The 19,012-nt window shown below is 40.7% G+C and overlaps 1 long non-coding RNA gene across 1 annotated transcript; it reads left to right on the forward strand.

The window, feature by feature from the left end:
- Positions 1–57: 57 nt before the first annotated feature.
- On the forward strand, positions 58–3,632 carry LOC138746218 (uncharacterized). The gene is made up of 3 exons (XR_011346801.1): positions 58–359; positions 2,011–2,246; positions 3,527–3,632. It is a non-coding gene; the product is annotated as an uncharacterized lncRNA (long non-coding RNA).
- The last annotated feature ends 15,380 nt before the right edge of the window (positions 3,633–19,012 follow it).

The following is a 19,012-nucleotide window of genomic DNA, read 5'->3' on the forward strand; positions in this document are numbered from 1 at the left end:
ACCCGCCAATCACCACCGAGTGCCCAAGCACCTCGACCAATAAGCGCCTTCCATGTCCCATCTCCTACGTCCAGAGCGTGGCTCTCTCCGATTGGCCGACAAGCGGCTGGTGTCCACTTCATCAGTTAAGATGCTCCGCGTTTTTTTTTAACCGAGTTTAGTGTTTCTGTGACAAAACCATGGATCGCGGGTGAAAATTGTGTTATTATACACAAAATAATTAACCTATATTGGGCCGGTCTCATCCGGGATGTCTGACGTTTCCCTTGACAACCCGCCCAGGAAACGGTTGCCAAGGCAATAGGAGATGCTCCGGGCTCGAGGGATGCCCGAGGCCCAGGCAACGTGACGTCATATTGGTGAGGCTTGTTATATGGGTTTAATTTAAATGATTTACAGCAAAAATACAGCTGTATAGATTCGATTTACTTAGTTAGCATGTTCATCTGAATACTTTGTCATATGCATGGGAGGACCTGCTCAAAAACTGCATTTATAAAGCACCTTTCACATTCATTTTAAAATGATTTTATCGTCATACCCATAAGTACCATGTGCAAGTGCAACCGAAATTCTTACTTGCTGCAGCCACATCAGTTAAACCGACATTAAAATGATCACAAGGCGGAAAAAGGAATAAATCTAGAAGCATAGATTAATGATTAAGATATAAATGAGTCAAGATGATGGCCTTTCCAACTGACAAAGTAGTCCACAGTTTATTGGCAGCAAATTTGAGCCTGAGCTCTCTCCCCGAGAGTGTGGGCCATGTCTGGAACAAGCTGCCAGAGGAAACCTAGAAGCTGGCACACGCCTGATATTCGCAACACATTTGGACAAATGCATGGTTAGGAAGGGCTTAGAAGAAGGTAGAACGTAGAACACTACAGCACCGCACAAGCCCTTCGACCCTCGATGTTTTGCCAACCCATATATTCCTTCCAAAATAAAAATAAACCCTCTCTACCTATATATTCCCACCTAAAAAAAAACTAAATCCTTTATTTCTCTTTCATCTATGTGCCTGTCTTAAGAATCTCTTAAATGTTCCATCCTCCACCACCACCACCCCTGGCAAGGTAATCCAGGTACCCACAACTCTCTGTGTAAAAAAAAAAAAAAAAAAAAAAAACAAAAACTTACCCCTGATGTCTCCCCTAAACTTTCCTCCCTTCACTTTGTACAGATGTTCTTTGGTGTTTGCTGCTCCTGGCCTGGGATAAAGGTGCTGGCTCTCTACCTTATCTAGGCTTCTCAGAATCTTGTAGACCTCTTAGTTTTCTTCACTCCAAAGAGAAAAGTCCTAGCTCTGCTAACCTTGCCTCATAAGACTTATTTTCCAATCCAGGCGATATCTAGATAAATCTCCTCTGCACTTCCATAGCTTCCACATCCTTCCAAATGCAGGCAAATGGGCTAGCCCAGAATGCCAACTCAATGACATTGGGCTGAATAGCCTGTTCTGTGCTGTGTGACTCCCTGGCAAGCAGCAATGTGATAATTTCATAATTTGTTTTCATGATGGTGTGAGAGATAATAGAATATAGGAAGTAAAGCTAGTATGAATGAAATAAGGAATACGACTAGAGGAAGTTAAGTAAGTGCTGAGTAGGGATGAATCCGATACGCAAGTATAATAGAATAAGGGTCTTATAGTGATAGACAAAATTAGCAAGTTCTGCATATAGAATAAGTCCTGGAGGTTGAGATGTGTGAATAAGGACAAAGGCAGATTCATGAATAAGGACAATGACATGATGGGACCCAGACAGGATATCCCATGGACTTTCAAGTTTACAGAAACTGCATGTAGGCAGACAGAATTACCAAATGCCAAACTAATCTAGGAGGCAGAAGAATGTTAGGGGGGGAGGGTACCTCTACACTGAAATGAACTGTATAAAAGTTGGGTGAGCCCCAGTATGTGTGTGTATTCCCAGGGTAAGGGAAAGCACCCAACTTTGCATTGTTGTACAATAAATGTTCTTTGTTCTTAATTTTTGTCTTGAGCGAAATCTGTGAAGGTACTTCTGTTTCTCACAATTGGGGACTCGTCCGGGATCGCACTCCCTCCACTGACAGAGTGCCCGACGATGGGGGTAGGTGCACCCCGGATGATTCAGCTGGACACCCGGATGACAGGTGACTGGTCAGTGGACGAAGCGAGTGATATCCGAGAAGAGGCATTGAGAACAAATGACGGGAGAACGTTAAGGAAGCGCGCTAGGAATAGCTACTGGATCCCGGTAAGAGGAATTTTATTTACCTGCTAGTATGGGAGGAGTAAGTAGCAAGGGAAACAGTCCTAAAGAAGGATGGGAAGATCAGATACCTAAACATAGTCCATTAGGATTAATGTTATCTGATTGGGGTGCGGGGAAAACCCGTGGGAAAGATAAACAGACCATGGTCAGGTATTGCTGTCAGGAATGGGTTAAGAATCTGATAAAAGGGAGTTCGGTATATTGGCCAAAGTTTGGATCCTGCCATGCCATTAGATGGAGAGCATTCTGCCCATCAAATCTGTACTGGTTTTCAATCTATCCCATATCCACAGACATTTCCTCTCTCACACATCTATCAAATTCAAGTCTATTGTCATCCAATTGAATAAGTACAACACGACGAAACAGTGTTCTCTGATCCTTGGTGCAAGAACTTGCACACATACATGTGGACATAACACAAAATATATCAAGCCCTCTGTCCTGGGTAAAGTTGTACCTCTCACTTTGTTCATTTTAGATTGGTCACAGTGTTCGAGCGACTGAAAGAAAACAGAGACACCCACGCTGAGAGCACTTCAGTTTATACAAATCTTTATTACAAATTCTAAAGCTGATATCAAACTACAATATTGCAAGCCCTTCCCAATTACACTTATCAACGCCTGGATTGGTCCTGTGAGAGATGAGTAACACTGATCTAAAAGAAAAGTGAGGATTGTGAGAGATGAGTAAAACTGATATAAAAATATGAAGATGAGGAAAGTAGTATAGATATATGTGTAATGAATAAAGCCAGTATGAATAGGATAAGAATAGATATTAGAATGTAGGAAGTAAAGTTAGTCTTCTAGCCTTTTAGACAGAATCAGCAAGTTCACCAGTATGAATAAGATAAGGATAGATAATAGATATTAGAATGTAGGAAGTAAAGTTAGTCTGAATAAGATAAGGGTCTTATAGCCTTAGACAGAATTAGCAAGTTCTGCATGTAAGAAGTTAGTCAGCCCTGAGAGTCAGGAAGGTGTGAATAAGGACAATGACATGATGGGACACCTGACAGGATACCCCCTGGTCCTCCAAGTTCACAGAAACAGCACGTAGGCAGACAGGATTGCCTAATGCCAAAACTCATCCAGGAGGCAGAAGAATGTAAGGGGGAGGGTATTCCTATACTGAAATCAACTGTATAAAAGTTGGGTGAGACCCAGTGTATGTGTGTATTCCCAGGGTAAGGGGAAAGCACCCAACTTTGCATTGTTGTATAATAAACGTTCTTTGTTCTCAATTTTTGTCTCAAGCAATATCTGTGAAGGTACTTCTGTTTCTAATCGTTTCTGCAATCGTGTCTGTCTGTCCCACATCGGACTGGTCAGCCACAAACGAGCCTGCAGCTGACGTGGACTTTTTACCCCCTCCATAAATCTTCATCCGCGAAGCCAAGCCAAAGAAAAGAAAGAATAAACGTTCTTTGTTCTCAATTTTTGTCTCAAGCAATATCTGTGAAGGTACTTCTGTTTCTAACAAATGGGGACTCATCCGGGATCCCACTCCCTCCACTGACAGAGTGCCCGACGACGGGGGAAGGTGCACCCCAGCTGATTCAGCTCGACTCACGGACGAAGGGTGAATGGTCAGTGGATGAAGCGAGTGATATCCGAGAAGAGGCATTGAGAACAAACAACGAGAGGACATTAAGGAAGCGCGCTAGATCTAGCTACTGGATCTCAGTAAGAGAAATTTTACTTACCTGTTAGTATGGGAGGTGTGAGTAGTAAGGAAGAGAGTCCTAAGGAAGGATGGGAAGATCAGATAACTAAGCAAAGTCCGTTAGGATTAATGTTATCTGATTGGGGTGCGGGGAGAACCCATGGGAAAGACAAACTGACCATGGTCAGGTATTGCTGTTTGGAATGGGTTAAAAGTCCGATAAAAGGGAGTTCAGTATATTGGCCAAAGCTCGGATCTGAGGATGACTGGATGTGTCAGGCATTGAACATCTGGCTCTATCAAAACCAAAGAGATAATCTTGAGAGCAGGGAATATGCAGCCTGCTGGCTCAAGGGATCATTTGATCAACTGGTTTTGAATGAAAAGGAATGCAAGGACAAGAAAGATAAGGAACCTTTTGTCCCTGAAACACAAGGATGGGATGTGTTACAGTCCCTTCCTCCACCTTATGTTCCTCCTATGCCAGCTCCTATCTTCCCCCCCCCTCCTATGCTCTACCCTTCTGCACCTTCCCCTCCTCCCCCACAGCTAGAGAAAAGAGAAGAAAATAGGGGTGGTATGATGACCCGTTCACAAAGTACTAGATTACCACCTCTATTGACAAGAGAGGGAGGCGACTTTAATTCAGAACGGTGTGAGACCCTCCGGGAAGAAAGGGCAGAACCCTTTGATTCATTTCCCGGAGAGTAGGAACCTAGACCTAATAAGCCAGAAATTAACTGGATGAGACCTCTGCGGGAAGTTCCCGTGGGAGAGGGTCTCGGTTTTGTAAATGTGCCCCTGACCAGTACAGAGGTGCGTAACTTTAAGAGAGAAATGATCTCCCTGATAGAGGATCCTCAAGGATGTGCAAAACAATTAGATCAATTTTTGGGACCAAATACATATACATGGGATGAGTTAACATCTATCTTTAAAATGTTGTTTACTTTGGATGAGTGTGGAATGATTCGCCAGGCAGGGATTAGAGTCTGGGACAGGGAACACCAAGGGGGACCAGAGGCGATACCTGGAGAAGCTAAATTTCCCCTGGCAAAACCAAATTGGGATAAGAATACTAATGATGGTCACACATTAATGGAAGAATATAGGGTTAATCTGATAAAAGGAATCAGGGAATCTGTTCCAAAGGGACAGAATTTTAAGAAAGCATTTGAGGTTCCCCAAGGTCCCGAGGAGACCCCCTCTGCATTTCTGAATAGATTGCACACGGCCATACAGCAATATGGGGGTCTGGACATAGAAACCCCAGCAGGTGAACAATTAGAATTAACAGGTTTCGTTACGAACTCAGCCCTAGACATTAGAAGGAAATTGCAGAAGATTGAGAATTGGCATGAGCAGGGAATAACCCAGCTTCTACAGATCGCACAAAGAGCATTTGTCCAGAGGTCTGAGGATAAGCAGAAAGGAAAGGCTAAGATTTTGATGCAGGCAGTCAAGGGAGTCATGGAGGAACAACAAGGAAAGGGTAGGGACTGTGTGCCAGCTCCTGGACGTTGGGAAGAGAGCCAGGGGTGGGGAAGTAGAGACCAGAGTAGAGGAGGATTCCGGGGACGACGACCATTTCCGGGACCCTGTGGAGACCTAGGTAGAAATTGGGAAACAGGAGCATTAGTTTGCTACCATTGTAAAAAGGAGGGACACTTTAAGAGAGAATGCCCAATGCGAGCCAGGGAGACACGATCCTACGCCCTGATGGAAGCAGATTATGAATAGGGGAGTCACGGTTCTCAGTCAATACACACCGTGGGGCTGCACGGAAAACCATTGGTAAATTTAAGCATAGGACCCCACAGTGACAAGATGGTATTTTTACTAGATTCTGGGGCAGCCTGGTCTAGTATTTTACAACCACCCGAGGGTGTTAGGATAGAGGGGACAGTGATGATTTCGGGAGTAGGAGGAAGAGATTTTACGGTCCTTGTATTAAGGGATGTAAGAATACAAATGAGAGAAAAGGTAATAACAGAGGATATTTTACTAGTTCCCCAAGCTGGAGTTTGTTTGTTAGGACGAGATTTACAGGACCAATTGGCTATCGGCACCAGACCACAGGAATCAGGTATCGGGGTTCAATTGCATGTATTAAGCGAGGAAGATCGAGAACTAATAAATCCTGGAGTATGGGCAGAAAGAGGCAATAGAGAAGTGTTAGATATTCCTCCCCTGCAAGTTACTTTAAAAGATTCTGAACAAGTAATTAGATGAAAACAGTATCCAATTCCTATGGCTGGCCGAAAGGGGCTGCAGCCAGTAATTGACCAGTTGGTGAAAGATGGTATACTCGAACCTTGTATGTCACCTTTTAATACCCCAATTTTACCTGTTCAAAAACCAGACGGTACCTATCAATTAGTGCAGGACTTGAGGGAGCTGAACAAAATTATTCTCACCCGTCACCCGGTTGTACCTAATCCCTATACAATAATGGGTAAAATCGATCCCCATAGTAAATGGTTTAGTGTGATTGACCTCAAAGATGCTTTTTGGACCTGTCCGTTAGCAAGAGAGAGCAGAGACATGTTTGCCTTTGAATGGGAAAATCCTTTTACTGGACGCAAGAATCAATACCGGTGGACTGTCCTTCCCCAGGGCTTTACAGAATCACCAAATTTATTCGGTCAGGTCTTAGAACAAATACTAGATGAGGCTCCTCGGAGAGAGAATTGTCAGTTGATACAATATGTTGATGATTTGTTAATTACGGGAAAAACGTACGAATTAGTTAAACAGTACACTGTTGAACTTTTGAATTTTCTGGAGAATAAGGGTCTCAGGGTGAGCGAATCCAAATTACAATTTGTTCAATCAGAAGTTAAATACTTAGGTCATCTGGTAAGTCAGGGAACTAGGAAAATAAGTCCAGAAAGGATATGTGGTATTCTACAGATTCCCCCTCCCAAGAATGCCCAACAACTTAGGAAATTCCTTGGTTTAGTGGGATACTGTAGAATCTGGATTGAAAATTATTCTAGCCTGGTCAGATTTCTCTATGATAAACTCACGATTCTAGGGGGCGAAGCTGTTGTCTGGACAGAGGAAGAGATTAAAGATTTTAACTTGGTGAAACAGAGCCTTATTAGTGCCCCAGTGTTGGCTTTACCCGACCTAAATAAGCCATTTGACCTATATTCCAATGCGAAAGGAGGTGTAGCCACCGGAGTACTAACACAAGAGAGGGCAGACTATAGACAGCCTGTTGCTTTTCTGTCAAAAGTTTTAGACCCTGTTTGTCGTGGTTGGCCAGAATGTGTACAAGCCATCGCAGCCACTGATATTTTAGTTGAGGAAGTACAAAAGATTACGTTTGGTGCCCCGATGATAGTTCACACCCCTCACACAGTCCGCAATGTTCTCTTACAACGTGCTGGAAGGTGGCTCACAGACTCTAGAATTTTAAAGTATGAAGCGATCCTAATGGATAGGGATGATTTGACCCTGATTACGAATAAAGAACACAATCCAGCAGCTTTCTTGGTTTCTCCAAATTCTGACAATACCATAAATGAGTTAGAGCATGTATGTTTAGAGGTAATAGATTTACAGATCAAAATTAGAGAGGATTTAAGTGATGAGCCTTTACAGGAGGGTGAAAGGTGGTTTATTGATGGATCTTCTCGTTGCATTGATGGCACTCGCCACAACGGGTATAGTGTAGTGGATAGGAAAGAAGGAGTGGTGATTGAAGCTGGTCGCCTTCCCGGTCATTGGTCAGCACAAACTTGTGAATTCTATGCCCTCTGTAGAGCTCTCCAGGGTCTAAAGAACAAGTTGGGCACTATCTACGCTTTTGGTGTAATGCACACCTTTGGGAAGATCTGGAAAGAGCGGGGAATGATAACTGGAAAAGGACAAAAGTTGATCCATGAAAACGTAATTGTCCAATCCCTAGATGCTCTTACATTACCTGAGAAAATAGCTGTAGTACATGTACGAAGCCATCAAAGTGGTGACAGTCCTTTTTTTTAAAATTTTTTTTATTTTTCACACCATAAACCACATTGACCATGATACTTTTTCCTTTTCAAATATATACAGTGCCATTTTCTCCCCCCACCTCCCTTCTCCCATCCCACCCTCCCTACCTCCCCCCCCCGTCCATTTAAAGTACAAAATCTAGGATACATTAAACCAGTCAAACAATGTTGTCATTCAATAAAAATAAACAAGAAATTCAACTGAGTTAATTCTTTTCATTTCCTTCTCCTTTCGTTAATTTAGGTAGTGAATGTCCCCGGTAGGTTTTCTCTATTGTGTTTCATGTAAGGCTCCCATATTTGTTCAAATATTTCAATATTATTTCTTAAACTATGTGTTATTTTTTCTAATGGAATACATTTATTCATTTCTATATACGTTTGTTGTATTTTCAAATTATCTTCCAATTTCCAGGTTGACATAATAATTTTTTTTGCTACGGCTAGAGCTATCTTAACAAATCTTTTTTGTGCAACATCCAAACCAATTCCAAATTCTTTGTTTTTTATGTTACTTAGGAGGAAGATCTCTGGATTTTTTGGTATATTGTTTTCTGTAATTTTATTTAATATTTGGTTTAGATCTTCCCAAAATTTTTCTACTTTCTCACATGTCCAGATTGCATGAATTGTTGTTCCCATTTTTGTTTAGTTTTACCATTTGTTTCCTCATTCTCCTTTTCTTGCAGTTTAATATACATATTTGTTATAAATCTTTTAATTATCATTGTATCTGTAATCACATATTCAAAGTTACTTCCCTCTGGTAACCTCAGACTGCTTCCTAATTTGTCCTTCAAGTAGGATCTCAATTGGTAATATGCCAGCACTGTATCTTGAGTTATATTGTATTTATCTTTCATTTGTTCAAAGGATAAGAATCTATTTCCTGAAAAACAACTTTCTATTCTTTTGATCCCTTTTTTCTCCCATTCTCTAAAGGAAAGGTTATCTATTGTAAAAGGGAGTAACTTATTTTGCATCAATATTAGTTTTGGTAATTGATAATTTGTTTTATTCCTTTCTACATGAATCTTTTTCCAAATATTGAGTAGATGATGTAATACTGGAGAACTTCTATGTTGTACCAATTTTTCATCCCATTTATATAATATGTGTTCAGGTATCTTTTCCCCTATTTTATCTAATTCTAATCTAGTCCAATCTGGCTTTTCCCTTGTTTGATAAAAATCTGATAGGTATCTTAATTTATCTTAATTTATATAATAATTTTTAAAGTTTGGCAGTTGTAAGCCTCCTTGTTTATACCATTCTGTTAATTTATCTAGTGCTATCCTCGGTTTCCTCCCTTTCCATAAAAATTTCCTTATTATTTTCTTTAACTCCTTGAAGAATTTCTCTGTCAAGTGTATTGGCAATGCCTGAAATAGGTATAATATCCTTGGGAAAATGTTCATTTTAATACAGTTTATCCTTCCTATTAGTGTTAATGGTAAATCTTTCCAATGCTCTAAATCGTCCTGTAATTTTTAAATTAGTGGATAATAATTGAGTTTATATAGATGGCCGAGATTTTTATTTATTTGTATACCTAGGTATCTTATTGCTTGCATTTGCCATCTGAATGGTGATTCCTTCTTAAATTTTGAGAAATCTGCATTATTCATTGGCATTGCTTCACTTTTATTTACGTTAATCTTGAAACCCGACACTTCTCCATATTCCTTCAATTTCTTATATAATTCTTTTATTGATAGTTCTGGTTCTGTTAAGTATACTATAACATCATCCGCAAATAAACTGATTTTATATTCCTTGTCTTTTATTTTTATCCCTTTTATATTATTTTCTGTTCTTATCAATTCTGCTAATGGTTTTATAGCTAACGCGAACAATAAGGGTGATAGTGGGCATCCCTGCCATGTTGACCTGCTTAAGTTAAATTGCTTTGATATATATCCATTTACTGTCACTTTCACCAATGGCCCCTTATATAATGCTTTAATCCAATTAATATACTTCTCCGGTAAACTGAATTTTTGCAATACTTTGAATAAATAATTCTATTCTACTCTGTCAAAGGCCTTCTCTACGACTAAAGCAACTGCTACTGTTGGCGCTTTACTCCCTTCTACTGCATGAATTAAGTTAATAAATTTACAAATATTGTCTGTTGTGCGTCTTTTTTTAATAAATCCAGTTTGGTCTAGATTTACCATTTTCGGTACATACTCTGCTAATCTGTTTGCTAATAGTTTAGCTATTATCTTATAATCTGTGTTAAGTAATGATATTGGTCTATATGACGCTGGTGCGAGTGGATCTTTCCCTTGCTTTAGTATTACTGTAATTATTGCTGTTTTACATGAATCTGGTAAGCTTTGTGTTTCATCAATCTGGTTGATTACTTCCAGGAGGGGAGGAATTAATAAATCTTTAAATGTTTTATAGAATTCTACTGGGAATCCATCCTCTCCTGGTGTTTTATTATTTGGTAATTTTTTAATTATCTCTTGTATTTCTACTATTTCAAATGGTTCTGTTAATTTATTTTGTTCCTCTATTTGTAATTTTGGTAGTTCAATTTTAGTTAAAAATTCATCTATTTTGTCTTCTTTCCCTTCGTTTTCAGTTTGGTATAATTGTTCGTAGAATTCTCTGAAGTTTTCATTAATCTCCGTTGGATTATATGTGATTTGTTTGTCTTTTTTCCTTGATGCCAATACCATTTTCTTAGCTTGTTCTGTCTTAAGCTGCCATGCTAGAATTTTGTGCGTTTTTTCCCCTAGTTCATAATATTTCTGTTTTGTCTTCATTATGTTCTTCTCCACCTGATATGTTTGTAGTGTTTCATATTTTATTTTTTTATCTGCCAATTCTCTTCTTTTAGTTGTATCTTCCTTCATTGCTAATTCTTTTTCGATATTTACTATTTCCCTTTCCAACTGCTGTTTCCTGATTATAGTCCTTCTTCATCTTGGTTACATAACTTATTATTTGCCCTCTAATGAACGCTTTCATTGCATCCCATAGTATAAACTTATCTTTAACTGATTCCGTATTTATTTCAAAATACATTTTAATTTGTCTTTCAATTAATTCTCTAAAATCCTGCCTTTTGAGTAGCATGGAGTTTAATCTCCATCTATACATTCTTGGATAATCATGTTGAGGAACTTTGGGGGACATCCGATGCGCTCTAGTATTTGCCAAAGCCCTTTCCTGCTCACGGTGTCGAAGGCTTTGGTGAGGTCAACAAAGGTGATGTAGAGTCCTTTGTTTTGTTCTCTGCACTTTTCTTGGAGCTGTCTGAGGGCAAAGACCATGTCAGTGGTTCCTCTGTTTGCGCGAAAGCCGCACTGTGATTCTGGGAGAATATTCTCAGCGACACTAGGTATTATTCTATTTAGTAGAATCCTAGCGAAGATTTTGGGATTATCCAACTGCACGAAAACCAACAAGGTCGGGTCAGATACAGCAATGAGCTCTCTGAACCCTTCTCCATTAACAATGGCGTGAAGCAAGGCTGTGTTCTCGCACCAACCCTCTTTTCAATCTTCTTCAGCATGATGCTGAACCAAGCCATGAAAGACCCCAACAATGAAGACGCTGTTTACATCCGGTACCGCACGGATGGCAGTCTCTTCAATCTGAGGCGCCTGCAAGCTCACACCAAGACACAAGAGAAACTTGTCCGTGAACTACTCTTTGCAGATGATGCCGCTTTAGTTGCCCATTCAGAGCCAGCTCTTCAGCGCTTGACGTCCTGCTTTGCGGAAACTGCCAAAATGTTTGGCCTGGAAGTCAGCCTGAAGAAAACTGAGGTCCTCCATCAGCCAGCTCCCCACCATGACTACCAGCCCCCCCACATCTCCATCGGGCACACAAAACTCAAAACGGTCAACCAGTTTACCTATCTCGGCTGCACCATTTCATCAGATGCAAGGATCGACAATGAGACAGACAACAGACTCGCCAAGGCAAATAGCGCCTTTGGAAGACTACACAAAAGAGTCTGGAAAAACAACCAACTGAAAAACCTCACAAAGATAAGCGTATACAGAGCCGTTGTCATACCCACACTCCTGTTCGGCTCCGAATCATGGGTCCTCTACCGGCACCACCTACGGCTCCTAGAACGCTTCCACCAGCGTTGTCTCCGCTCCATCCTCAACATCCATTGGAGCGCTCACACCCCTAACGTCGAGGTACTCGAGATGGCAGAGGTCGACAGCATCGAGTCCACGCTGCTGAAGATCCAGCTGCGCTGGATGGGTCACGTCTCCAGAATGGAGGACCATCGCCTTCCCAAGATCGTATTATATGGCGAGCTCTCCACTGGCCACCGTGACAGAGGTGCACCAAAGAAAAGGTACAAGGACTGCCTAAAGAAATCTCTTGGTGCCTGCCACATTGACCACCGCCAGTGGGCTGATAACGCCTCAAACCGTGCATCTTGGCGCCTCACAGTTTGGCGGGCAGCAGCCTCCTTTGAAGAAGACCGCAGAGCCCACCTCACTGACAAAAGGCAAAGGAGGAAAAACCCAACACCCAACCCCAACCAACCAATTTTCCCTTGCAACCGCTGCAATCGTGTCTGCCTGTCCCGCATCGGACTGGTCAGCCACAAACGAGCCTGCAGCTGACGTGGACTTTTTTACCCCCTCCATAAATCTTCGTCCGCGAAGCCAAGCCAAAGAAAAATACATTCTTGGAGGGATGTCCTCTAACTTTATTGTCAATATTAAGGGTGAATGGTCCGATAATATTCTAGCTTTATATTCTGTTTTTCTTACTCTATCTTGCATACGAGCTGATAACAAAAAAAGGTCTATTCTTGAGTATGTTTTATGTCTACCCGAGTAATATGAATATTCCTTTTCATTTGGGTGTTGTTTCCTCCATATATCCAAAAGTTGCATTTCTTCCATCGATTTAATTATAAATTTGGTTACTTTGTTCTTTCTGTTAATTTTTTTCCCAGTTTTGTCCATATTTGAATCCAAATTCAGGTTGAAATCCCCTCCTATTTATAAGACAACATCTCTAAAACATCAAACATTTTCCTTATTCTCCTATTTAAAACTTCTTTAATCCCATTCTCCCCTCCCCCTCCTGAGTTGCCCTTTATCCCTTGTCGGGCAACCACATCTCCCCTCTCCATTTGGATTTGCGAATTCACTCGCAAACGTCAACTGATTTTGCAGTGACCGTAACTCCTCCCCATCCAGCCCCCCCAGAAAAGATTTCAATTTTCATATATAACAAAGGTCACTCTTTTAATTTCCTCCTTATTCCCTCTCTTCCCTTTCCCTCCCTTATTAATTCTTATCTATACTCTATATATTTTCCTCTAAATATGGATACATTCATGTATACACAATATATATATATATATATACACACATACATATAGTTCGTGGTCATTTTTACTCTCATTACATGTCTTCATCTCTCTGCTTGTTTTGTAGTTGTTCTGCAAATTTTCTTGCTTCCTCTGGATCCGAGAATAGTCTGTTTTGTTGCCCTGGAATAACAATTTTAAGTACTGCTGGGTACTTTAACATAAATTTATATCCTTTTTTCTATAAGATCGTTTTTGCTGTATTGAACTCCTTCCTCTTCTTCAGGAGTTCAAAACTTATGTCTGAATAGAAAAAATTTTTTGACCTTTATGTTCCAGTGGCTTTTTGTCTTCTCTTATTTTCTTCATTGCTTTCTCCAATATATTTTCTCTTCTTGTATATCTTAAGAATTTTACTAAAATGGATCTTGGTTTTTGCTGCGGTTGTGGTTTCGGGGCTAAAGTTCTATGTGCTCTCTCTATTTTCATTTCTTCCTGTAATTCTGGTCTTCCTAGGACCCTGGGGATCCAATCTTTTATAAATTCTCTCATATTCTTGCCTTCTTCATCTTCCTTAAGGCCCACTATCTTTATATTATTTCTTCTATTATAGTTTTCTATTATATCTATCTTCTGAGCTAACAGCATGTGCCTCTTTAACTTTTTTATTAGATTCTTCTAATTTCTCTTTTAAGTACTCTACTTCCATTTCTACGATTATTTCTTGTTCTTCCACATTTTCCACTCTTTTTCCTATCTCTGACATGACCATTTCTATTTTATGCATTTTTTCTTCTGCATTCTTAATTCTTTTTATCTCATTAAATTCTTGTAATTGCCATTCTTTCACCGATTCCATATATTCTTTAAAAAAAGATATATCCATTGTCTTGCCTTTCTCTTCTTCTTCCATTTCTTTCTGTTCTTCTTCTTCTTCTTCCTCTGGATTGACCATCTGTTGTTTCCTTGTTTTCTTTTTACCCTCTTCTTTCTTGTTGTCGTTATTGTCTGTGTTCTGCACCTGCTGCTATGCTGCAGGTGTCTCTCTCAGCTGTGGAGATCGACTCCGCAGCTGTTTCCCCCTCCCGTCAGTGTTTTTTTGTCATGCGCATCGCGCATGAGCGAGGAGTCGCCCATGCACGGTTGCGCACTTTTACTCAGCTCTGTGAGCCATTTTTGTAGTCCCGAGCCCGGGACTTCCACTGACCTGAGGGAGCGGGCTTCTCTCTCCGCGCGGGCCTCCTCGGACAGGCAAGGCCTTCACCTTCTTCTTCCGACGTTCTTTCTTCTTCTCTTCTTCCCGTTGTTTTCGACTTTTCTCTCTTCGCTGCCATTTTCTTCTCACCTTTATTTTTACTTTGTTGTAAATTTTAATCTTGTACCTTTGTGTTTTGTGCATTTTTAAAAAACTTTTCGGGAGAGGGCTGGAATTCCCTGACCGGCCACTACTCCATCACGTGACTCCTCCCCTGCCCACCCCACTTGAGGTTAAAAAGGCTCCCATCTTTTCCCGGGAAGAGGAGACTTCTATGAAAGACCAGGGAATGCGTCAAACTGCCGATGGGTTGTGTTGGATGGCAGAAGGACGTCAAGTGCTGAATAAAGCCTTGCCTCAGCAAATTTTTGATCAGATACACCAGCAGACACACTGGGGAACACAGGCACTTGTGGATACGTTTGTACAGTCCTTTTATTGCTCAGGCATATATACAATAGCCAAACAAAGTACTCGGTCGCGAGTGGCGGTCGCGATATAGCTGTACGCCCGTTTCAACGGATACAAATTGACTTTACAGAATTACCTAAGATAGGGATTTACAAATACCTCCTGGTGATGGTAGATCATTTCACACGATGGGTTGAGGCTTTCCCGACCCCTAATGATCGTGCCAGCACCGTTATCAGGATACTAATGGAGTCTGTGATTCCACGATATGGTATGATTCAAACCATTGACTCGGATCGAGGTACACATTTTACCTCTCAAGTACTCCAGGGTGTGAGCAAAAGACTGGGAATAGACTGGCAGCTTCATACCCCATGGCACCCCCAGAGCTCAGGCCGTGTTGAATGAATGAATCAGACCCTGAAAAATCAGCTCACTGGCCTCTCCTGGATTAAATGCTTACCCTTAGCTCTAATTAAGACTCGCACAGCCCCTCGTAAGGACCTTGCTGTCTCACCATATGAAATGATGTTTGGTCTTCCTTACATGGGATTCCACACTGATACCCCTATCCCTGAGGCTAATGACCAATATATATCTAAATATTTACAGGGACTTTCTACTTCTCTCCATGGCTTATGACAGAAGGGTTTATTAGTTCAAACTCCACCCCTGGAGTATCCTATTCATTCTATTAAACCGGGTGATTGGGTATATGTAAAATCATGGCAAGATCACCAACTGAAACCTGTCTGGGATGGCCCCTATTGTGTACTTTTGATTACAGACACTGCCGTGCGAATGAAAGAAAAAGGATGGAGCCACATCCAATGAATTAAACCAGCTACTGAACCACAGACTAACGACATCGATAATCTACCCTCCACCTGGCGTGCAGTCCTTCATCCTTCTGATCTGAAAGTTACACTACGCCGGGAAAAAGTGCTGTAATGTTGTTTTTACCATTTACTGTATTGTTTACTTGTTGGTTCCCAATTTTTGGGACATCACTAAATTACTCACGATGTATTAAGTCCTCCTGGAATAGGGGCAGCAGAGGTGACAATTATTTACCTTTAGAATGTAGACAGGGCATAGATATAAAGTATAGTCATAGTGGGGTATGGGTTAATATAGGATTCCAACATGGACCAGGGGAACAGAACGGCTTTAGAGGAGTAGATTTGATTTGTATTTTAGCCTCCACAGGTATTAAAAAGAGGAGTTTTAAAGGGATAGCACAAAGCAGATGGTGGGACAAAGACAGACAGAATGTTAGTCAGGATTGTGCATGTAGCAGAGATAGAGTTAATACATATGCTAATGTACACAGACAGGCTGTAACTCACAGGTTAAATGATAAGAAACAACCCTCCCCAACTTGGTCTCCTGTAAAGCATCCTTTGGATCACACAGACATTCGGAATGTTAAGCACCACCTCGTTAAGGGGAGTTCCAGTTGTAAACAACCTAAGCTGCTACAGAACACTAAAGCTGCTTGGCATTTAAATTGTTTAATCAGACTCCAGCTTTGGAGATTATCACCGAACAGACAGTGATGGCCCTGAATTTATGGGCTGAAGAAAGACGACAGATACGAGCCACAGTTCAACAAAACCGCCTGGCTCTCGATTCCTCGTTGGCTGCTGAAGGCAGCGTTCGTGAAAGACTGGTTAATGACAAAGCTCACAACGGTCAGGCGGTTAAAGACACTTCTTCAGGAGTTCGAAAATCTTCCCATACCCAGGTTCAGACTTGGCAACCTTGGTCCGGTGTGGGATGGACTAGACTTTTTATTGGTAACTGGAGTCTGATACCCACTGCCCTTTATAGCAGCTGGACTCGCTATTCTGGCCATTATGGTGCTCCCCTGCCTAAAGACTTGTGTGCAGTATTTAATTCAACGGACCCCTCGTCAGATCACTAGAACCCAAAGGATGTATGTTTCCCTAATTCTGTCTGATGATGCTGAGACTGCAGTTCGTTTACTGACCAGCTGGGAAAAAGACCAAGTTTGCAAGTAATACATTCCAGTTGAGAAGTCACGAAGCGTAGCTAAAAGAAAAGTTGACTTATTTATCTCTTCCTGCGGATCGTATGATTGCTTTTCTTACACTAATGGCTAGAAGATCTATACTATTGAATTGGAAAGAGGTTAATCCTCCCACTGTTTTCCAATGGTTTACCCAAACTATACTATGTTTAAATTTAGAGAAAATTAGAAACTCTGTCTATGAATCCCCTTCTAAGTTTGAGTTAACCTGGCGACCATTTATTCAATATTTTCATTTGTGGTGAGTTGATCTGGCTCTGTTTTCTTTTTATGATTATGTATGATAATTGGGCTGTTAGATGAGATCGGAGTGATCGGCGTGGTTTAGCTATATCGGTAGGGTTTTTTTAAAGTTTTTAATTCAGATTTGTTTTTTCTTCCTTTTTGGGTTTTTTTTTCTCTCTTTTTTTAATATATTTTTATTAATTATATCATTTTTTTTAGAGATAGTTCATACTCTAAACTGATCGAAATTTTTTTTATGATATATTTTTATTCTGCAATATTATTGTTTAATATCTCTGTATTAATTTGTAATTTACTATGTATTTTTCATATCTCTTTGAACTGTATGTGTTTATAAATTATAATAATAATAAAAAGATTGGAAAAGAAAAAAAGAAAGAAAAGTGAGGATTGTGAGAGATGAGTAACACTGATCTAAAAGAAAAGTGAGGATTGTGAGAGATGAGTAACACTGATATAAAAATATGAAGATGAGGAAACTAATATAGATATATGTGTAATGAATAAAGCCAGTATGAATAGGATAAGAATAGATATTAGAATGTAGGAAGTAAAGTTAGTCTGAATAAGATCAGGGTCTTCTAGCCTTTAGACAGAATTAGCAAGTTCTGCATGTAAGAAGTTAGTCAGCCCTGAGAGTCAGGAAGGTGTGAATAAGGACAATGACATGATGGGACACCGACAGGATACCCCCTGGTCGTCAGAAACAGCACATAGGCAGACAGGATTGCCTAATGCCAAACTCATCCAGGAGGCAGAAGAATGTAAGGGGGAGGGTATTCCTATACTGAAATCAACTGTATAAAAGTTGGGTGAGCCCCATTGTATGTGTGTATTCCCAGGGTAAGGGGAAAGCACCCAACTTTGCATTGTTGTATAATAAATGTTCTTTGTTTTCAATTTTTGTCTCGAGCAATTTCTGTGAAGGTACTTCTGTTTCTAACAGTCCCAACTGCCGAAGCGAGGCAATGACCGCACACTTGTAGTAGGTTGTCGGGGCGCCGGTAGTAGCTTCTGCACCTCGCCCGACCAGGATGTTGGCTGGACTCTAGAAGTTCTTCTTCTTGCTGAGAAATGTTGCCACCTCTCGGTGAGTCTCAAACTTCAGCAGCGGGACCACGGCTTATATTACCCAAAAACGTCTTACCCAAGCACCTATTCCCAGCACAGTAAGAAAGGTAAGCGAGCAACCTAGCATGCCTAGGCTTCTATCGAATAACGTAATTTTCAGCTTATCACTTTGAATACAATGGTTTATTTTACATCAAGGCTACACCTCTGACAGTCTGTGATCAAAACAAGCAGGAAGATTAAATGTTCTTGGTACACAGATGTCCTTTCATCAGCTAACTGCATCTCTGGCCCCTCGGTGGAATTTAGCTTATGTCTGCTGAGTCTCAAGCAGTTTACTGATTCTCAGCCTTGCAGGAGCAAAAACATGGTTTAAATCCTCAAATACACCCTCCCCGATTCTTTTGCCATCTCCTGTGCTACCAACAGTTTACAATGACCAATTAATCTATTGTGGTAAACCACTGTTATACTGTGATTGGCTACTGCTGGATGGACACGCCTCCCAAGACCGATCCTACCCATTGCCCCTTTGCATGCTCCCCATGGTCCGGGGAATGCTGTTTATTGGGTGGTACTTGTATAATCGGATGATAAATAAACTTGAAATTGAACTATTTGCATGATTATGCATTCTGAGACTTGCAATAACTCTATGAAGTAACAAAATTCATAACACCATTCCATAATTTAATAGTAGGGGGACTAAGAGTTAAGGGGATCAGGAAAGTAAGT

Source organism: Narcine bancroftii, chromosome 11 (assembly GCF_036971445.1).
Source record: "Narcine bancroftii isolate sNarBan1 chromosome 11, sNarBan1.hap1, whole genome shotgun sequence".
In the NCBI taxonomy this organism is placed as follows: Eukaryota; Metazoa; Chordata; class Chondrichthyes; order Torpediniformes; family Narcinidae; genus Narcine; species Narcine bancroftii.